This window comes from Callospermophilus lateralis, chromosome 15 (assembly GCF_048772815.1).
Source record: "Callospermophilus lateralis isolate mCalLat2 chromosome 15, mCalLat2.hap1, whole genome shotgun sequence".
In the NCBI taxonomy this organism is placed as follows: domain Eukaryota; kingdom Metazoa; phylum Chordata; class Mammalia; order Rodentia; family Sciuridae; genus Callospermophilus; species Callospermophilus lateralis.
Window position 1 is genome coordinate 62285177 of NC_135319.1, and position 15633 is coordinate 62300809.

Sequence of the window (15633 nt, forward strand, 5' to 3'; positions counted from 1 at the left end):
TTTTAGGAATCATTTTAAGTAATGAAAAGAGATGAGGCTCTTCTCAGTCATGACCCTGCGGAGTTTTGGGATGGGGAAGAGGAGCATTGAGGAATGTGTTCAAGAGGAAGCTTGCTGCCTTTGGAGGAGCTGAGGAAAACCAAGTGTGGGTGATTGATTATCACTGTCTTTACCAGACTGATCTCCTCCCTACTAAGGCCCTTGGATGTAGTTCCACATTTTGTCCTGTCAGCCTTCATGTGGGGGAGGGATGATTTGAAGCAGAGAGTGAGAGTTTGTGTGTCTGGGCTGCCTGTGCACAGGCATGAGTGGGCATTCATGGTGGGTGTAAAAGGTCATATCCTACTCTGACCAGCTTTATTCCTGTTTTTCATTATTGCATCATGAAGACAGAAGATTTAGAGATCTGTTTTCTTAAGAGTCAAAGAGCAGGGTTTCTCCATGGCACATTTGTGAGTCTCCCACTCCACAGCCTTCGCCATTGTCCATTGGACACGGTGAAAACATCCTCCTTAGACCCTGTGGGGCTTCAGCAAGTGATGTGTGCTTTCCCTGAATTGGACAGTGGTTGTCCAGTCACTTTCCACTGTCTCACATGCCTCAGGGTTTCTTCCAAGGTCAGTGCCTACAATAGCCAGTGATTATACTAATCTATGCTTTCCCATTGATTTGCATATCACCTGTAAAGTCTTGTTAATCATGATTATGGTAATTACTTACCTCTCCTTGTCTTTTCTACAGACCCATGAAGGATTTTTTCACAGTGTCTCTGATTTTCAGCTTGGATCCAGATTGCAATGTTTTAAAATTTCTCTTCCAAATTAACAAAAAAGTAAAGACTAAAAATCTGACTTTACCAGTGAATGACACATACAAAGAAATTCCCCAGATTCCCAAATTACCTTCCAACTCTAGCTAAAATAAACATTTTTGTGAAAGCTTAGACCCCTGGAACATTTAAAGGAGCCTATCAGAAAAGTATAGAACTCAAATGGTTTGCTCCTATCCAATGCTCTACACTTAATTCACATACATTTTTTCTGGGTTTGTTTCCTTATAAGAAATATATATATTTTTTATTATTCTTTTTATTAACAAGTTGTTAATACACTTGTTATGCATACAGCATACGTTGATATACATCCTCTTTCTCTCTCTACCATCCTCATCACCACCACACATTCTTTCCCAACTGTAGTAATCACTGTTCTATGTTCAAGTTGACTTTCTTTGCAACTTCCACACAGAGACGATGCGATGCAATACTTGTCGTTCTATTTCTGACTTCATTCATACCATAATGGCCCCCAGTTCTGTCTACTTTGCTTCAAATGACAGGATTCCATTCTTCTTTATGGCTAAATATGATTCCATTGTGTATATATAACACATTTCCTTTATCTATTAATTTGTTGATAGTCACCTACATTAATATAACATCTTAGCTATTATGAGTAGTTTCACAATAAAACAGGAGTATGCAGAATCTCTTCAGAATGTGTATGTCATTTCTTTCATTTATGTATCAGATTCTACACACCTGGATCATATGATAGATTAATTTTTTTTTTATATTTAAGTAAACTCTAAACTGTTCTCCATAATGGTTATCCTAATGTACATTAACTGTCACCAACAAGTATAATGGGTCTCTTTTCAACACCTTCCCAATATTTGTTAGTTGTTGATTTGCATTTCCCTGGCGAGTAATGATATTGAGCATTTTAAAATATATTTATTAGTCATTTGTATTTTTTCTTTTGAGAAGTGACTCTTAAGATCATTTTCCCATTTTTAATTGTATTACTTGGGTTTTTAATTTTTTTGTTTCTTGTATACTTTAAATGTTAATTATTTGTGAAATAAATAATTGGCAATTTTTATCCCCCATTCTGTAGAATGTCTCTTCACTCTATTGACAGTTTGTTGTGTAAGAGCTTTTTAGTTTGATGCGATCAACTTGCCTATTTTGGCTTTTGGGGTCAAACACACACACAAAAAAATCATTGTCTGTATCCAACTTGAGGTGTTTGCTCTGTTTTCATCTATTTCTTTTAGGATTTCAGGTCTTAAATTTTTAATCCATTTTTTATTTGAATTTTATATATAGTGAGAGACAATGTCAAGTATCAATCTTCTGCATGTACCATTTATTAAAGAGCCTCTCCTTTCTCCACTGTATGTTTTGGTAACTCTGTTGAGAATGAGTCGACTGTAGATGCATGGTTTTTTGCCCCCGTGAGCCCCGTATCTCTATTCTCTTCCATTGTTCTATTTGCCTGTTTCTGTGCCAATGCCATGCTCTTTTGGTTACTGTGGCTCTGTTGTGTGGCTTGAAATCAGGAAATATCCTGCCTCCAGCTTTGCTCCTTTGCTCAAGATTGTCTTGACTATTCAGGTTCTTTTGTGCTTCTGCATGAACTTTAGGATTATATTTTTCTAGTTCTGTGAAGAATGTTGTTAAGGAAGGTCTGTAAACAAGTCAAGATGGCGCCTGGCATTTTGCCAGAGGGAGTGGTTTGTGAAGTGACGCCAGTGAGCCATTAAGTGTGGAGATTCCTTATTGGTTGACTGCTGTATCTAGTTTATGTTAATTAAGATAAGCTGTGTGTAATGTCTATATACCCCTCTTGTCCAACAATAAACGGCTCCCACTCCTGCTACACAAGTTCCTTGTCAGAACCCGGTTATTTTGCTGCAGCCGGACTGCGGCAGATTGTCATTGGTATTTCATGGGGATTGGATTGAATCTGCAAATGTTTCAATAGTATGAATCTTAAAAATATTAATTCTTCCAATCCATGAATATGAGATTTTTTTCTCCCATTTTTTTGGTATCTTCTTCAATTTCTTTCATCAGGTTTTTTTTTTTTTTTTTTTTTTGGTGATTTTTATTCTAGAGGTCTCTCACTTCCTTGGTTTAGTTTTCTTTCTTTCTTTTTTTTTTTTTAAATCAAGTCACCCAAATGAAGTTTATTTTTGGCTTCATTGTAAATTCACTTTACATAGCCCTGTGGTTTGGGTCAACTTTTTCACTACTTTGATTAAAAAAACCAAAATGGATAAAAACAGTTCAGAGCAGGAGAAGTTTACTTGGGTTCACATTTTCAGAGGTTCAGTCTATGATCAGCTGACTCCATGACTCTGGGCCTGAGATGAGGCAGGATATTATAGTGGGAGGGTATGGTAGAGGAAAGTAGCTCAAGACATGGCAATATCAAAGGAGAGAGAGAGAGAGAGAGAGAGAGAGAGAGAGAGAGTGCTCCACTCACCAGGGACAAAATAAATAACCCAAAGTCATGCCCCAGTGACTTACCTAAACCCACCTGCCCAGTTAAGACCTGGTTAATCCTTATCAGTATATTCATCTACTATTTAGATTGTAACTCTTAACAATCCAACCATTTTCCCCTGATCATTCCTGCATTATCTCACACATGAACTTTTAGGGGATAATTTATATCCAAACTATAATACCCACAAAATGAAAATCCTTTGTCCTATTTTAATTTCTTTATCTATAAAATGATAGGATTGAACATAATGATGGTCAACATTCAAATTTATTTGAGAATATACTACAGTGAATCCCATCATAATATACATCTATGAGATGCTAATTAAAAAAAAAACTTTAAGTAAATAGCAGAAAGTTCAGTAGAGTAGAGGGAAGGGAACAGGGGAGGAGGAGGGGCATGGAAAGGGAAATACTGGGGACTGAATTAGAACAAATTATATTTCATGCTTTTATAATCATGTCAAAAGAATCCTATTGTCATGTATAACTAAAAACAACCAATAAAAAATGTATTATTCTATAGGTGAGTATAGGGTTAATAAAAATATTCCAGAAGTTCACAAGAGGGAAGATTTGCCAAATAGATTAAATTTTGAGGCAATTGGAGATGATCAACTCTGCTTCCTAAGGTGGGGAAATTTATCTCCTCTCTGAAATGAAGAAATAAAGGTCCATTTATCAATTTAGCCTTTTGTTTGTTTTCCTCAGATTTAGTTTAAGATAAAAGTTGTTCACTTTTACTTTAAAAAATAAAAAGCATGTCATTGTTTATAAAGGTTTTTCTTTTTTTTCTCTCATAAAAATGGATGTTTTCTGATTCTGTTTAATTGATCCACAGATACACAAATTCATCCTAAGGGCTCTCTGTTTAGTCTTTCCCTCTGCTAGCTTTACAAATGAATCTTTCAAGGGTCATTATGTATTTTTAAAAGATTTACATTCATTCCTAACTACTTTTTTCTTTCTCCATCATTTCTATTTACCTACAGTCTCTGATGACAAATATAAATCTGCAGTGAACTGATGAAGGCCACAAACAAGTCAAGACGGTGCCTGGCACTTTGCCAAGAAGAGTGGTTTGAGAAGTAATGCCAGCAAGCCATTAAGATGATAGATATTCCTTAATGACTGACTGCTATGTCTAGATTATGTCAATTAAGTTAGGCTGTGTGTAATTATTAAGATGATGAGGATTCCTTAATGACCAATTGATGTATCTGGATGTTAATTGAAACAAGCTGTGTATAATCAGTTAAGTGTATATATACCTCTACTGTCCAACAATAAAGCAGCTCCCACTCCTGCTGTATCAACCTTCACAAGTTGCTGATCACCCCCCAGTTAGTTTGCCCAGCCAGACTGCAGCAGTGAACTTGAATTAGCAGCTGTTTCCAAAAGTGATCTTTTAAAATGTTTTCCAAAATAAGCTATACTTTTGGTTTAAATGGTTTAAATAAAGGCAGTGGATGCCAATGGAGCATTAGAAAAACCATTATTAATGTGGTTAGTAGAAAAAAAGTCAAGTCAAGTTTAAGGTAAAAGTAATATCCTCATTTTTAGCATGCTGAATATTTTCCTGTTAAGGGGATTTCTAGATAGATATTGCCTAAGTTTCTAAAATTGCCTTTTCCTATTATCTCAAAGAAAAATACTTTTAATGTATATTTTAATATTAATTATTTATTGTCCTCAACTTTTTAGCCTCACCCTGTGATCCTACCATTTTCCTGGGTGGTGCTCCCTGCAATGTGATCTACTCCATAATCTTCCAGAATCCTTTTGACTCTAAAGACCAGAATTTTCTGAACTTCATGAAAAAATTAGATGAAAGCCTCAAACTTAAGAGCACCCCTTGAATCCAGGTGAGACCAAAATTTCTTCTTCATGAGAAGATACTTATGGTCTTTTCTTGGACAGGCCACTATTTACAGTGGTTCAAACAGTGTGAATCTGTACATCACAGTCTCTCGCCCATGGACTTGGTGGTATGGACTGAATATTAGGAAAAGGTAAATGAGTCCTTTATTTTATGCACAGAAATATGAATGCCCACATATAGAGCCAACATGGCAAGCCCATTGGCTCTCTGGCCAGTGCTTTCCCCAGTAATCTCCAATCCTCATAAAGTACTTTGGTGACTGCTCAAAGCAAGATCATGGCACTTGGTGGGCATCCAGGGCTTTCCTCAAATCATCACTAGATTTTTCATCACTGTACTTGGCAGAAATATCTCATTAGGATATTAAGGAGAGAGAATTAATGCTTGCACAGGTGCTGCAAGGAGACTCTGAGCAAAGAAGAGATGTTTCATGCTTCAGCTGGGATCCTAGATGACAAGGTAATTAGGTTAGGATTAGAAAATAATTGGATTTTACTGTGTACAACTCCTAAACAAACCCAGTTTTACCTATATGTAGCTGGTGTGTTCTGCATTCTTCATAAAAGCCTGTTGTGAAATGTTCAGAGATCTTCTAATCACTCTTGTATAGTTACGTTATCCATGGACTGCCCAATTGTATTTCAAAATCCACTGCCTGTTCTGTAGAAATAAGTCTATTTTTGAGGTTGTTTCATACAGTAACAGCAGAGAACAGATTGTGCTCTTTCTCAGTTTACCCCAAGTCCTTTAAACTATCTTAACTTCTGTCCTCATCTACAAAATATGAATTGTGGTAAATTATGTCAATCTACATTTCCAGATCTCTATGGAAAAATTGGTTTAAAAATTTGGTTTAAATGTATTCTTATATCTGAAAATGATGTATGAGTATAGGAAATAATTATCATTTCTGATCCTCAAGTCAAAGTACTTTCTCTCAAATCTTTCTATAATTTGGGAATTATTATATATGTACAGTAAAAATTTTCCCTTCAGGGTGAACACATTTTTTTCCTTTCTATTTTATTGGTTCTTCTTAGTTATACATAACAGTAGCATCCATTTTGATAAAAATTTATACAAACATGGAATATATCTTATTATAATTAGGAGTCCATTTTTGTGGGTGGGCATACTTAATAGGTAAATTATATACAATAGGTGTAAATTATGTTATATTTATTCTACTGTCTTTTCTATTCTTGTTCTCTCTACCTTCCTTTTATTCCGCTTTATATAATCTATCAGTAGATTTCAAGTCCTATAGAGTTATTTATGTGATGATAAGGCAGTTTAAGTTTCTAACATGGACTAGGACTAAGATTTATATGTCTTTATTACATGTTCTTATTTAACGAATATTTTATTTTCTAGGTCTGCAATAATTTTCCTGCTCTCATTGATTATCTCCCAGGGAATCATAAAAAAATTATTAAGAATTTGACTGAAATGAAACAGTATTTTTTGGAGAAAACAAAAGAACACCAAAAATCCTTGGATATGAACAATCCTCGGGACTTCATCGACTGTTTCCTGATTAAAATGGAAGAGGTCAAATGTGAACACAGCTCAGTTATCTGATTGTGTCTACATTTTGTGGTTCATTGATTGATTCTGTGGTTACTAGGGATACTTAAGTGCTAAGTAAAGAAATTCTTGACAGACAAATTTCAAACATATCTTGTCTTTATGTATCTGCAGAAATCATCATAAAAAAATTAAAATCAAATTGTTAAATAGCTAGAATAAATGGATTCTGTTCTGTAGGTACTAATAATATACCTGAGGACAGACAGAATTTGCACCTCAGGTGATGCTGGGAGCCACAGCCAATTAATATGATGCATGGCATTTTTGATTGAAAGGTGATGCCAGCTAGCCATTGAGATGATATGATTATGTTAAAAATTACATTCATATGGATACCGGACTCCTGCTGCGGGACTCCTGGAGAGTTCCCATTGGTTGGGAAAGTACAGTAGGAGGGAATTCCGGGGAGGCGCTTGCGCTGGAGTTCCGGAAAGGAGCAGCAGAACGCCGCGTGGGTGGATCGGGAAGCTTCCCGGGCGGACGTGTTATTGGCGGTTCTTTCAAATAAAGTTTGTTCCTGTTTGAGTGGCTCGTGATCTTGTGCCCAGCCAGACAGCGGCAACTGGTGGCCCTGTACGGGGAGCGCCTGAAGCTTGGAGGTGAGTAAAATTGCTCGCCCCTGAGGGAAGGCGACAGAATGGGTGACCATTTCAAAAAACAATGTGTTCTTCTTTTGATTTATTTTGTTTTTGTTTCAAGCTGCCTATCCCTAGAATTTTCTCAGGCAAACTGGGAAAAATGGTTGGCTCAAGGCTTGAAGTTGTTTGGCCCGGAGAAAGAGAAAATTGATACAACTATTCTTTGCTCCGTTTTTGTTTCATTCTGTTTCGGGTTTGTTTTATGCTACCTAACTGGGTTGCGTTACCTTTATAGTAGATTAGAAACTAGTAAAAAACAAACCGAAAAACTGTTAAGTAAATTGTTAGAGGTCCAAACTGTGGTAGAAAACATGTCAGGTCAAGCAAAAGAGAAGGTCTCTCCAGCTAGTCAGACAGAGGAAAATTTGAAGAAAGAAAGCTTAGAGGAAAAACGACCATCAGTTGGGGAGTTACAACAGGAGGCTGCTACTAACTCCGTTCTATCACCAGAGGGCGTAAGAGCTGAGCGGCCCTCAATTCCTGTAGTTAATGCACAAAATCCTAAGGCAAGATCCCAAAGACTAGCATGCCCTGTACTTGAGCAGGCAGGAGGGCAACGAATTCATCGCGCTCTAGATTTCAAAACAGTAAAGCAATTAAAAGAGGCTGTAACAACCTATGGCCCGCAAGCACCCTTCACCATAAGCATGGTTGAATCTATTACCAACTTAGACATGACACCAGCAGATTGGGCTAACATGTGTCGATCTGTGCTAAATGGAGGACAATATTTGTTATGGAAGGTTGCCAATGAGGAATTCTGCATGGAGACAGCTAGGCGAAATACAGCAGCCGGTTACCCTCAAAGAAATCTGGAGATGTTGTTAGGAAAGGGACCTTATGAGGGTCAACGGCAACAAATTGAATATGATCCTGGTGTATACGCACAAATTGCTGCAGATGCAGTTAGGGCATGGAAAACTTTACAGGGGCATGGAGATTTACAAGGACAGTTATCTAAGGTAATACAAGGAACTAACGAACCTTACGCTGAATTTGTAGATAGGCTTATTCAGACAGCTTCTAGGATATTTGGAGATGTAGAACAAGCAATGCCATTTATAAAACAACTGGCTTATGACCAAGCAAATCGTTGCTGCAGAGAGGTCATTAGACCATGGAAACATGAAGATTTAAACACATATATTAAATTATGTAGAGACATTAATGAACAAGGACAAGTCTTAGCAGCAGTACAACAGGCTTTAGATGCCAGGCCAAAAACATGCTACAATTGTGATCAGACAGGACATTTTAAAAGGAATTGCCCCATAGGAGGAGGGTTTAACAAAGCTAGGTATCAAAGGAATAGAATACCAGGTATTTGCCCACGATGCCGTAGAGGGAGACATTGGGCTAATGAATGCCGTTCTCAAACCACCATAGAGGGCACTCCGTTATCAAAAAACGGACAAGGATCAAGTGTTTACCCACGATATCGTGGAGAAAGGCATCAGGCTCCATTGCCAAAAAACGGACTGGAGGGCCCAATGCTCCGGGGCCCAAAACCACAAATATACGGGGCAATGGAGGAACCCAACAGCACCATCAAGGTAGTGCCCAGGACACATTATCCATTAAATCCCTCATCAGACAAACTAGAGGGAGCGCAGGGCTGGACATCTGCGCCTCCGCAAGAGCAGTACTAACTCCAGAGATGGGAATTCAAATCATTCCCACAGGAGTAAAAGGACCTCTTCCCCAAGGAACGGTAGGCTTATTATTGGGACGCAGTTCTTCCACACTAAAAGGACTTATGATAAGTCCCGGGGTAATTGATCCCGATTATGAAGGTGAAATAAAAATTATAGCTAGTTCTCCAAGAGGCATATCAGTTATCTCACCAGGGGATAGAATAGCACAGTTACTAATAATACCCAGCCTACATGATAAATTTTCTAGTCGTACTGTAGAAAGAGGTACCAGGGGATTGGGCTCCACAGGTGTAGATTGGGCTATGCTGTCTTTAAATTTAGATTCTCGCCCCATGCTAAAACTAAATATTCAAGGATACGACTTTAATGGGCTACTGGACACAGGTGCAGACCTTAGCATCATATCTAGTCAGGAATGGCCAAAACATTGGCCATTACAACAAGCCACTCAAACGCTTCGAGGCCTAGGAGTGGCTACTAATCCCCATAGAAGTGCAATGGTATTAGATTGGAAGGATCCTGAAGGATGTGAGGGAACTATACAGCCATATGTATTGGATCATCTTCCTATAAATTTATGGGGACGAGATGTCCTAGATCAATTAGGTTTAACGTTAACAAATAACATCAATCCTAATGCGCCCACTACTAGGGCTAAACAAGGTTTTAAAAAAGAAAAAAGATTAGGAAAACAAGGACAAAATATAGCAGCACCAATTCAAATAGATCAAGGAACAGACAGACATGGGTTGGATTTTCAGAAAGGGCCACTGAGACAATAAAAATTACTTGGAAATCAGAAAGACCAGTGTGGGTTCCTCAGTGGCCCCTGACTAAAGAAAAGATACAAGTAGCCCATGATCTGGTTAAACAACAATTAGCGAAAGGACATATACAACCTTCCATATCTCCCCATAATACTCCCATTTTTGTTATTAAAAAGAAATCTGGTAAATGGAGATTATTACAAGATTTAAGAGCCATTAATAATGAGATGGTTATTATGGGACCTGCTCAATCAGGGATTCCCCAATTGTCTGCTTTACCAAAAACCTGGTATGTTTTAGCTATAGATATTAAAGATTGTTTTTTTTCAATTCCTATTCATCCTGAGGATAGTCCACATTTTGCATTTACTATCCCTGCACTAAATCATGAAGGTCCTGATCAGAGATATGAATGGAAAGTACTCCCTCAGGGGATGGCTAATAGTCCAACTATGTGTCAAATTTATGTTAACAAAGCAATCCAACCACTTAGAAATCAAAATCCTGAACTACAAATATTTCACTATATGGATGATGTATTATTGGCACATAAAGATAAAAACATATTGCTGGAATGTTATGCCACACTTACAAACTTATTAAAAAATTATAATCTAGAGATAGCAATAGATAAAGTACAATTAAATCTTCCAATTAATTATCTAGGAGTCCTGTTATCCTCAACCATGGTCCGTCCACCAAAAATTCAAATACGAGTAGATCAACTCAAATCACTTAATGACTTTCAAAAGTTATTGGGAGACATAAATTGGATAAGGCCTTATCTAGGCATACCAACAGGAGAGCTAGGACCTTTATTTGATATCCTAAAAGGTCCATCAGATCCAAATTCACCCCGCATGCTAACGCCTGAAGCAAGAAAGGCATTAAAAATCATTGAAACATATATGGAAAATATGCACTTGGATAGAATTGATATAAGTTTGCCTTTATTATTTATTGTACTACCAACAAAAAATATTCCTACAGGAGTATTTTGGCAAGAAGGTCCATTATTGTGGATACATTTATCTTATTCTCCTAATACTATTCTTACTAGATATCCTGAGGCTGTAGGACAATTAATACTCAAAGGAATAAAAGCAGCAAAGGGAGTGTTTGGGATTTCTCCCAATAAAATTATTACTCCATATACTATGGATCAAATTGATGAGTTAGCCAATGAGTTAAATACTTGGGCAATAATCATGTGTAAATCTAATGTTTCATTTGATAATCACTTGCCATCTAATCCTTTGTTGTCTTTTTGGTCTAAGCATCCTGTAGTTTTTCCAAAAATGACAAGAAAGACCCCTATCATGAATGCTCCAAATATATTCACTGATGGGTCAAATAATGGTACAGCAGCAGTAGTTACCCCTGATCAAACTTTTACATTTTTAGTACCCAAACAATCAGCTCAAAAGGTAGAGCTTAATGCAGTATTACAAGCTTTTATGATGTTTAAAGATTCTGTATTTAATTTATTTTCTGATAGTCAATATGTAGTTAATGCTATAGTATCCCTTGAAGATGCAGGTAGGATTTCCCCTTCTTCTACTGTTTTCTCTTTGTTTTCCACTATACAAAGTCTAATCTGGGACAGAAAAGATCCATTCTTTATAGGACATATCAGGGCACATACAGGATTGCCTGGAGCCCTTAGTTTAGGCAATGAATTAGCAGATAAATCTACACATGACATACATATTTTCTCCACAATAGAAGAAGCTATAAATTTTCATAAAAGGTTTCATGTCAATGCTAATACTTTACAAAAACGTTTTAAAATAACTAAAGAACAAGCCAGACATATAATAAAACAATGTCAAAATTGTGTGACATTTTTACCACAAGTTAATCTTGGAGTCAATCCTAGAGGACTGATACCTAACCATATTTGGCAGATGGACGTCACACACTTGCCAGAATTTGGAAAATTAAAATATTTGCATGTTACAGTTGATACTTCTTCTGGATTTTTGATGGGCTCCCTTCATGCCGGAGAAAAAACTAAAGATGTTATAGCTCATTGCTTACAAAATTTTGCCACTGTGGGCGTTCCAAAACAGTTAAAAACAGATAACGGTCCCGGTTATGCTTCTACCTCTTTTAAACAATTCTGCTCATCATTTGGCATTACTCACATAACAGGAATTCCATACAATCCACAGGGACAAGGCATAGTTGAAAGAGCTCATCAAACTATTAAAATGTACTTATTAAAACAAAAGGAGGGAATTGGAAAGGGGTATATATCCCCCAAAGATAAACTTAAAATAACCCTCTTTACTCTAAACTTTTTAAATTTGGATTCATCAGGACTTAGTGCTGCGGAAAGGCATATGTATCCAAAAAATGTGCATAAGCCTAAAGTTCTTTGGAAAGATATTCTAACAGGACAATGGAAAGGTCCTGACCCAGTAATTGTCTGGAGTCGGGGCTCTGTTTGCGTGTTTCCACAGGGAGAACAGCAGCCGATTTGGATTCCAGAAAGACTAACTAAAACGATTTCTACAGATCAAAAAGAAGATAATTTGACTCAAATCCATAACAGCTGATATCCAGAACTCCAGCTTGGCCATTCTTACATCTGCGACTGATTAACCAGGATGCTTTTTTCAATATCTATTTTATTATTGCATTTTTCCATATCATAGGTTCTATTTTATTTTTGAGCTCATACAGACCTAGGTTGATGTTTTTCTGATCAGTTTTATTTTTTAACTGTGGAGTTTTTAACATTGCAATGGAGATTTCACCTAGGTGAAACTACAAGGCCTTTACTATTGTCTTATGTGTTGTATGTTATATGTGCACACTTCTGTTTTGTGTTATGTGTCTATATGTGCGTATGTCCATAGATCATATATGAGGAGTGCTCAAAAAAAAAAAATGGATCCAAGTACTTTTTATTATTCACGTCATTTTAATGGTTTAATTTAAATTGGGTAAACAGCTGTTAAAAATTATTTTAATATGTGTACAAATAAGCAGGTTAACAAATCTGTTTGTTTATTTTCATCTTTCCTTTTCATTATATTTAATAATTCTGTTCAAGATTATGTAAATTGTTCTAAAAAAAAAAAAAAATGTTTTCTTAGTACCTGTTAAAATGTTACATTTTTTTTCTTTTTCTCTTTAACATCATTGTCAGAATTCTTATTTTTCATCCCAGTGCCGGTGAAGACAAAGATGAAACCAAACTACAACTTCTTCGATAATTATCACAACAAACTGTATAAACTGATATATCAATGATCTTGGGAGGAAATGGACATATTGATAGATTCCTCCACTTTGAACTGCTTACAAAACTTGCCTGGACTATGTATCACTTGTATGCACTGTGATCTATCCGTTGATACAACAAATTATGGTAATGCTGGCGTATCTTTGCTGATGTGTCACCAGTGATGCAATTTTCCCTAGGAGTCGTCAATTGATGTGGTGTTGTGGCATTTCTGTATCCTCCTCCCTTCTACTAGTGATGGTCTAATTTTGGGGGCCAACAGAGGTGAGGCAAAGAACCTCACCCCCCCACTGGCACCAAGGCCAAATCTGGGGGCCAACAGAGGTGAGGCAAAGAACCTCACCCCCCCACTGGTGCATAGGCCTATCCACAATTATGGCTATTTGCTGGACCGGTAGTCAGTGACGGGTATGATCCAATTGCAATGGTATCAACCTAAGACAGGAGGCTGACGCCTAAAGGTCAGTTTTCCAATGACGGGTAAGAACCATATGTTGAATTGGACAAACCTAACAGGCACGGTCCCTAGCCACATTACTTGCTTCTTAATTAAACAGAAGGGGGGAGATGCTGGGAGCCACAGCCAATTAATATGATGCATGGCATTTTTGATTGAAAGGTGATGCCAGCTAGCCATTGAGATGATATGATTATGTTAAAAATTACATTCATATGGATACCGGACTCCTGCTGCGGGACTCCTGGAGAGTTCCCATTGGTTGGGAAAGTACAGTAGGAGGGAATTCCGGGGAGGCGCTTGCGCTGGAGTTCCGGAAAGGAGCAGCAGAACGCCGCGTGGGTGGATCGGGAAGCTTCCCGGGCGGACGTGTTATTGGCGGTTCTTTCAAATAAAGTTTGTTCCTGTTTGAGTGGCTCGTGATCTTGTGCCCAGCCAGACAGCGGCAAGGTGAAAAGAAAATAATTATAAAAAAGTTACAAAATATAAAAGTGGAGCCATAAAATGCAGATTGAAAAGATTACTTGTATATAGTGTATGGGAAAATGAGAAGGAAAGGCCTGACTAAGGTTGGCTTCCTGCCTGGTGTGAAGTTTGAGTAGATCTCAACATATATTCAGTGAAGGATAGGGTAGAGAATTTCAGGTGGGTTAAATGGTCTATGCAGAAGTTCAGAAGTGTATAATGGTGAAGAGATTAGGTAGATGGAATAAAGGAAGCCTTGGTTGAGCATAAATAAATTTAGAGAGAAAAGAAGTCCTAGTGTGGTATTTTCCAGGACCCTATAAGCTTGCATGTTGTGTCATGGAAAGTTCTGATTTGATCAGAAAGAAAAATGAGCCAGAAGAAGAATGGAATTCAGATAATTGTCAGGGAAAAAGCTTCAAGTCATATAGAGTGATTTATGTGATGATAAGGCAGTTGAAGAAGTATTTGGAAATTTTTCCTATCTGTAGTTGAGCTTGATGAGCAGCTAGACCATGGAAATTCAGATGAATCTGATAACATCAAGGCCATCCATCTTGTCATATTCTCAGAAATGTAGGACAAAAACCAGTTTGTCAGAATTATATCTCTTTTTATGGATTTCATCAATTAATTGGATTCTCTCTGGGTACCTCTTTTCTGCTTTTCCCTATCTGTTTCCCTGCCCTCTCCTTTATCCTTTATGCTTCATATTCATCTCACTTTAGCTTCCATTTCTCTTTCATTTGCCACCATATTTTTCTTCTATTTTCCTAACATTTTGTTTATCAATTTTTATTTTTTTTAAATGGAATTAAAAATATATGTTAACATTTAATATTCTCAGTGTATTCTAAATCATTACTCTTTGGTCAACAGAGCTGTAGTGATGTGTAATAGTAACTAGTGTAGCAGATGTTGTTATATGGTCAACTCTGAAATCACCATGGTCACTCTCTCAAAGAGGTACTGGTGGTTGAATTAATAATATTTTAAATGCTGATTTGATGTGTTGAAACTAAGATATATCTTCATCCCAGAGCTTATTATTAATAGACAACTACTTATTAAAAGACCCTCACACCAAGTAGGAAGAGGAATCCTCAACACATAAACAAAACAGGACTCCAGATAATGAGCAAACAGGCCAACAAGACATCATCTTCTGACTCATTTTTTCTTTCTGATCAAATCAGAACTTTTCATGACAACATCCAAGCTTATAGGGTACTTGAGAATACAAAACTCGGGGCTCCTTTTTTGTCCAAATTCATTTAGGCTCAACTAAAGCTTCTTTTATTCCCTCTACCAAATCTCTTCACCATTATACACTTCTGAACTTCTGCATAGACTATTTAACCCACCCCTACCCATCACTAAATGTATGTCGAGATCTACTCAAATATCAGAACATTCAGGAAGCCGAGATTGGTCAGGCCTTTCCTTCTCATTTTCCCATACACTAAGTACAAGTAATCTTTTCAGTCTGTATTTTATGGCTTCAATTTTATTTTTCATTTCTTTCTCAGAAAATTCATTATTGGAGTACAGAAAAACTTGAATTTTGTATGTTGATCTTGTATCCTGTTACTTTTCTGATTTGTTTATCAAGTCTAGAAGTCTCAGGTAGA

At 37.0% G+C, this 15633-nt stretch overlaps 1 protein-coding gene and 1 pseudogene across 1 annotated transcript in view; one reads left to right on the plus strand and one right to left on the minus strand.

Moving 5' to 3' along the window:
- LOC143381653 (cytochrome P450 2C19-like) overlaps window positions 1-15633 on the minus strand; it is a 162103-nt gene that overhangs the window by 115814 nt on the left and 30656 nt on the right. The window lies entirely within an intron of this gene.
- Window positions 1-15633, plus strand: part of LOC143381657 (cytochrome P450 2C19-like) — a 49206-nt pseudogene that overhangs the window by 12959 nt on the left and 20614 nt on the right.